Raw genomic sequence first — 6129 nt, 5'->3', positions numbered from 1 at the left:
ATTGCTCTGGAAGAAAGAATACTTACTGAGACTTTTTGAATTTCAGAGGGTTCAGGTAGAGAGAAAAGTTAAATGCTTCAGTTCATTCAGAAATGATTACTTTATCACATTTCTGTAAGTGATAGATACCTTAAGAGAACGTTTCCTTAATCTGGAAGAGCAAATATGTAATGTTTGAAATAAGAGTCACAAAACTATAACCATTTTCTCTTCATTTAGTTCCATGTTATTAATTCTCTTTCAGTTTGAATGCAGCTTTTGAATTCTTGGAGTTCTTACCCATTTCAGTTTTAGGATCTGAAAGATATCTAATACCTGTCTTTGTCAAAAGCCCATTTTATGAAATCTCTTTGAAGATGAAACAGACTTTGCAAGAGCATGGGAACAATTATAAATGAAAAAACTCAGAAATAGACATTATTAATGAGAGTTCATTATGATGCAGTTGACAAGGAAATTCAGTTATTTCTGTGACACATAACATTTCAATAATCAGAATACCAGGTGATGACTTTATACCAGAACATAACATACCAAATAATCCTAATTATTCAAAGAGACTTTGTTTACAATTTACATCTTGGAGAAGTTTGTTAAAACCTTAGAAAGTTTTAAGCACATGCCTAAACAGGATTAGTTTTCATCAAAGACCTGATGAAGACAAAACATGGAAACTGTTTTTTCTGGGCGGACAAAAGAGAAAACTATTTATTAACATTTTCCTATCAAGAACAGACCAACAGTACAAGAAAAGTTTGTCTTTTTAACAGAGAGAAGGCAGAATTTCAATCTTATGACATTGTCCATTCGTTTAAATCTCAGTCTGTTCACCACACAAAGATTTCCCTTCACAAACTTTCTAGAACTTTCCTTTGCATTCATATTTTGTCCAACACCATTTCTTTCCAAACAACCAGTCTCATTTTAGGGCAAAGTTATTTTTTTTCCTTCAAAAAAATATGAGCTCTATTCTTTATATCTTCCTTACATAGCTCCTACTTTCCTACATACACAGGCGCTTCCCTAATTCCATCAGTCTTAATTACATTTAGCAGAATTTTAACCGTTAGAAGCCTTAGTCTCCAAGGGAAATGAATAGTAAACAACTGTGAACTGTTACACTAGAATTCTTTAGATTGCAAACTAACGAATCATTTAAGCACTAAGCATGTTTTCCAACAGACCCAAATATCCTCCATTTCTCTGCAATAAGAACCAGAAGCACAAACCTATCTACAGTAATCAATGCTTTAGGATTTTTTTTTAAAGATTTTATTTATTTATTGGACAGAGAGAGACAGCGAGAGCAGGAACACAAGCAGGGGGAGTGGGAGAGGGAGAAGCAGGCTTCCTGCTAGCAGGGAGCCCGATGTGGGACTCGATCCCAGGACCCTGGGATCATGACCTGAGCCGAAGGCAGACGCTTAACGACTGAGCCACCCAGGCGCCCCCAATGCTTTAGGATTTTATGTCATTTGGAAAAGACTTAGATGGCCAGTAAATTCAACCCAACTTATCATCCAAGCAAAACTTGCAAGTTTCAGGTTATCAAGGACTTCAAAAGCTATTTTAACAATTGCTGATGAAACTGAGTCAAACAAAGTGAACCATCATTTTAAGTCATCTTGTTTTGTTTTGTTTTGTTTTTAAGATGTATTTATTTATTTGAGAGAAAGAGAGAGAGAATGCACAGGGAGGGGCAGAAGGAGAGGGAGAAAAGCAGACTCCCCACTGGGCAAGGAGCCTGATGCTGGGAGATCCTGGGACTCTGAGATCATAACCTGAGCCAAAATCAAGAGCCAGTCGCTCAAACAATCGAGCCACCCAGGTGCCCATAAGTCATCTTTTGGCTAACAAATTGCAACAGAAATCATGAGCTTATTTGACCTTCAGTAAATCTTGGTAGAATGAAAGTTTCATATTTAATGTTGATAACTCTAAAGGCATCTTAATTAAACCAACGTAGTTAATTTAGTTGCAATACCGAATTATGTTCCACCTGGGTCCACTTAAAAATCACTTTGTTCCCTATTGTCAGTGTTTTTACCTGGGGCACCTGTGGGGAAATCTGAAGTGGGCGGTGTTAAGTCCAAGGGGATGCTTTTCACTTCTTGATAGCAAGGATAGAAGTAGGAGCCAATGGTGCTGGAGGCACTGAGAATGGTATGGGAACCAGTTATGCAGTCTATACACAAGCTGGTATATAAATGGGGGTGGAAGGGGCAGAAGAGCTGAAGTGCTGCCAGAGGGCAGAGAATGAGGTTGCCGGTTCTAAACATCATCAGCTCAGACAGATGACCAGACACCATTTTTTTTCCACCAATGTGGAAATATGCAGTCCATGTTGGACTGGAGAAGACAGGGAGCTTCCTTGAAACAAAGGGAGTTTTGGTAGCTGGTTGGGAATATTCCTCAAAATCACCATCCTGAGGTAGACTAACCACAGATGGCTCAAATTGTAGCCATTAACCTGGGAAATGAATGAGGGAGAAGGCCCCACAGCTATTAGGAAGAGGAACAGTGAGAGTGTCAGCATGCCCCTCCTTAGGGATGATGTTTCCTTCAGCCACCTGGATTTATCAGGAGGAAGCCTATTTAGGTAATTATTATCCAATATGTCAGGAGGGAGTTTATTAACCTGGTTAATAATCAAACACATTCTTGTGGAGGTTAATCATCCTCCACAAGAGGCCCTTAGGTCAGGGTCCTGTTTTAGTGCTAGAGGGCCTGGACATTGCGTACCTCCATCTGACTGCCCTGTTTCCTGCAGAAGAGATCCAACTGATAGATCATACTGAGGCCATGCAGTGTAACAGGAGATCAGTCTTTTCCTAAATTTCGCAATCTGAATTGTTTCCGGGGAGAGATCTTGGGAACTGAAAAAGATGATCCCATTTTCATAGAAAAGTATGGAGGTCCATTACCAAAACTACCCACCCCCCCCAATTCTTGGGTGGGGTGCCACACAGGATATTTGAGAAATTCCTGGTGTCAAAGTGACCAGAAGCCTCCCTCAAATGAAATTGCTGTGATCAGTGCCCTGGTATAAAGGCCCTGTAGGAAGGATGCTAGTGTCCCTCCACTTCCCCATCGCATCGTAGCCGGTGAATGGACTGTAATACTGTGCTGTGCCATGAAGAACCCACCATTTGTAACCCATGGAAAACACTACAAAAGTTTTACAAGGGGAAATTACCTAATGTTGTAATTTAAGTAATAGTGGGCATTGCCAGAAAAGAAAAGACACAAATCCATCATGGACTAAGCAACCTTCCAACACAGGTAGTCTTTTACAGCCAACTTTCCTAGGAAACTTCCCTGGTTGGGTTTTAATTCAATCAGTTATTGGTTTTGGTTGGCTCTGGGCAAAGGTCTCGTAGACAGAAGCAGCTAGACCAGGGATGTGAAGGGGATCACATTAGACCAATGATGAAACCTTACATGGGAGTCTTAAGATTGGCAACTCTCCTGGTGACTTAGGTGGCTGTCCCATGCCCAAGACAGACAACTTTGTATAAGGACAGGAATAAAGACAGGGTATCAAGTTTCTGGGTCTTATTACTATTCCAGCCATGGTACTAACTTCCAGCCAAAAGGTAGGCTTCCTCCTCCCCGAACAATAGCCATGGGCTAGAGGATTGCAGCCTGACCAGTCGACACGAATGTTTTCCCAAAGGACCATACTCCTTGAAAATTTGATGACATGGACATAAAGGAAGAGTAGAGAAATTACCAAGTTTACACTGAGGCTTGGAGTCCAGGTGAGAAGACTCAAGCTCCATATTTCAGTGCCCAAATGATGTGAAATGTTGGGATCTGGAAGCTAATGGTCAAGAAAGAATTTTTTTTTAAAGATTTTATTTATTTGAGAGAGAGCATGAATAGGGAGGAGAGGGAGAAGCAGGCTTCCCACAGATAGGGAGCCCAACAGGGGGCTCAATCCCAGAACTCTGGGATCACGACCTGAGCCAAAGGCAGATGCTTGACCAACTGAGCCACCCAGGTGCCCCAAGAAAGAATTCTTGAGATGTCTTTGGTGCAAAGAGTGTGGTTTTATTAAGCATGGTGATAGGAGCTGTGGGCAGAAAGAGCACTAGGGTTGTGAGGAGTGATTTATTATATACTTTCAAGTTGGGAGGGGCTTAGGGATAGCATAAATGTCTAAAGAATTTGTTATCAAGGTTCCCAGGACCTTGAGGGGCTAGCTGTGGTTAGGAAAAGATCATTTATTACTGTCTAGTAAAACCTTAGTCAAGAGATATTTCAGGTGTATATCAGTGGGCCATACACTGGAGGATGATTGCCCACATGTATCTTGGGGAAGGGGGTTAGAAATAAAGGAAGTTTCCTAAGGAATTTATATCTGTTAAAGGATACATACAGGATCCTGGCGGTTGGGCTAATGTTAAGCTAAGGTTGCCTTTTGTCCTTGGCAAAGTGTTCACATTGAGGCAGTTGAGTTCCCAGAGAAAATCCAAAAGTATGACAGCCTATATTGGTGGCCTGGTGGCCACAGTGGGGCTGGGTGGAAAACCCAGAGCTGTGGACTTCTGACCATACAATCTGATCCAGGATGGGGAAGATTGTGGAGATGAAGTAGAAGTCAGGAACGCTAAAAAAATAGAAGGGAAAGAATGGTGTTTGGTTTGGGTACATGCCTGATGGACAGGCTACTCTTTAGAACAATGGGCTGCAATCTGTTGCCAAACAAGCCCCTATGCATCGGTCCATGTGTATGGTGACCCCAACCCTAGACTAGGGCATCTTTATTTGTACTCTCAATACTCATACAAGTTAGACTACTGCTGAATTATCACCTAGAATCATCAGACAGTAATTCTGGGAAATATGTTCAATCCCCGAGGCGGGCTCTGCACTCAGTGGGCAGTCTCCCTGAGATTCTTTCTCTGCCTCTTTGCCCCTACCCCCCCGCCATGGTCTCGCTCTCTCTCTCTCTAAAAATAATAAATAAATCTTTAAAAAAATAAGAGTGAAAGGACACTCAGAAAATGAGAGAACATATTTCTAAATCACATATTTGGTAAGATTTTATTATCCAGAATACACAAAGAACTCCTATCTGAATAACAAAAACTCAAACGACCCAGTTAAGTACTGAGCAAAACGTTGTATAGATATTACTTTTAAGATGACACGGAGATGTCTAATAAACACATTCAAAGATTCTCAACGGCACTAACAAGGGAAATGCAAGTCAAAACCGCAATGAGATACCACTTCCCACTCAGTAGGATGGCTAGAATCCAGAATTCAGAAAACAAGCATCAGTGAGAATGTGGGGAAATTGGAACGCTTGTGCATGGGTGATCGGAATTAAACTCCAGCAGCCGATGTGGAAAAAGTTTGTGGTTCCTCAAGAAGTTAAACTCAGAATTACAATGTGACCCAAGTATCCCAGTCCTACCTAAATTGAAACAGATATGTGTACATGGATGCTAGGTGCAAAACTATTCAACACCTGCAAAAGAGGGAAATTTCTCAACTGTCCACCAGCTTGGATGGATGAACAGTGCAGCATATACATAGGACCGAGTATTACTCAGCCACAAAAAAGGAATGAAGCAGGGATACATGCAGGACCCAGAGAAGTCGGGGTGGTGGTGGAGGGCGGGGCCTCGCGGTGTCAAAGGATCAGGTCAAAACCCAGGGAGACCTTGCCTTCCCTGAGGTGACGTCACCAGTTCTTGAGCTGTGCTTAAACAGAGGACAGGTGCCCAAGGGTTACCGGGCCCCACTGCTCTGTCACATCCTGATGGGGAGCCGCACAAGGGAGGCTCCACGGAGAAACTGAGTCAGATTCCCGGGACAGAAGGAGGACGTAGGCGGGTCAGCCAGCTAGGAGTCCATTCTCTTGGGAGCCGAACTCCCGGTAGGCAGATGAGACACGCGGGTAGCGCCGGCCTGTCAGTCAGGACACAGGAGGCGGGGCCTGGGAGATCTGCCCAATCTGGGACCACAGGGGCGGTGCCGGGATCACCGTCCAATCAGAACGTGAGGGGCCACAGGCTGTCCTATCACGGTGCGGGGAGCTCGGTGTCCCAGAGAAACGTCCAATCGGGGCCAAGAGGAGTTAACTCCGAAACCTCATCCAATCAGGTCTCAGAACCT

Source organism: Callorhinus ursinus, unplaced genomic scaffold (assembly GCF_003265705.2).
Source record: "Callorhinus ursinus isolate GAN/ISIS: 27379988/994484 unplaced genomic scaffold, GSC_fseal_2.0 scaffold77, whole genome shotgun sequence".
NCBI lineage: Eukaryota > Metazoa > Chordata > Mammalia > Carnivora > Otariidae > Callorhinus > Callorhinus ursinus.
Note: the sequence above shows the minus strand (reverse complement) of the source record.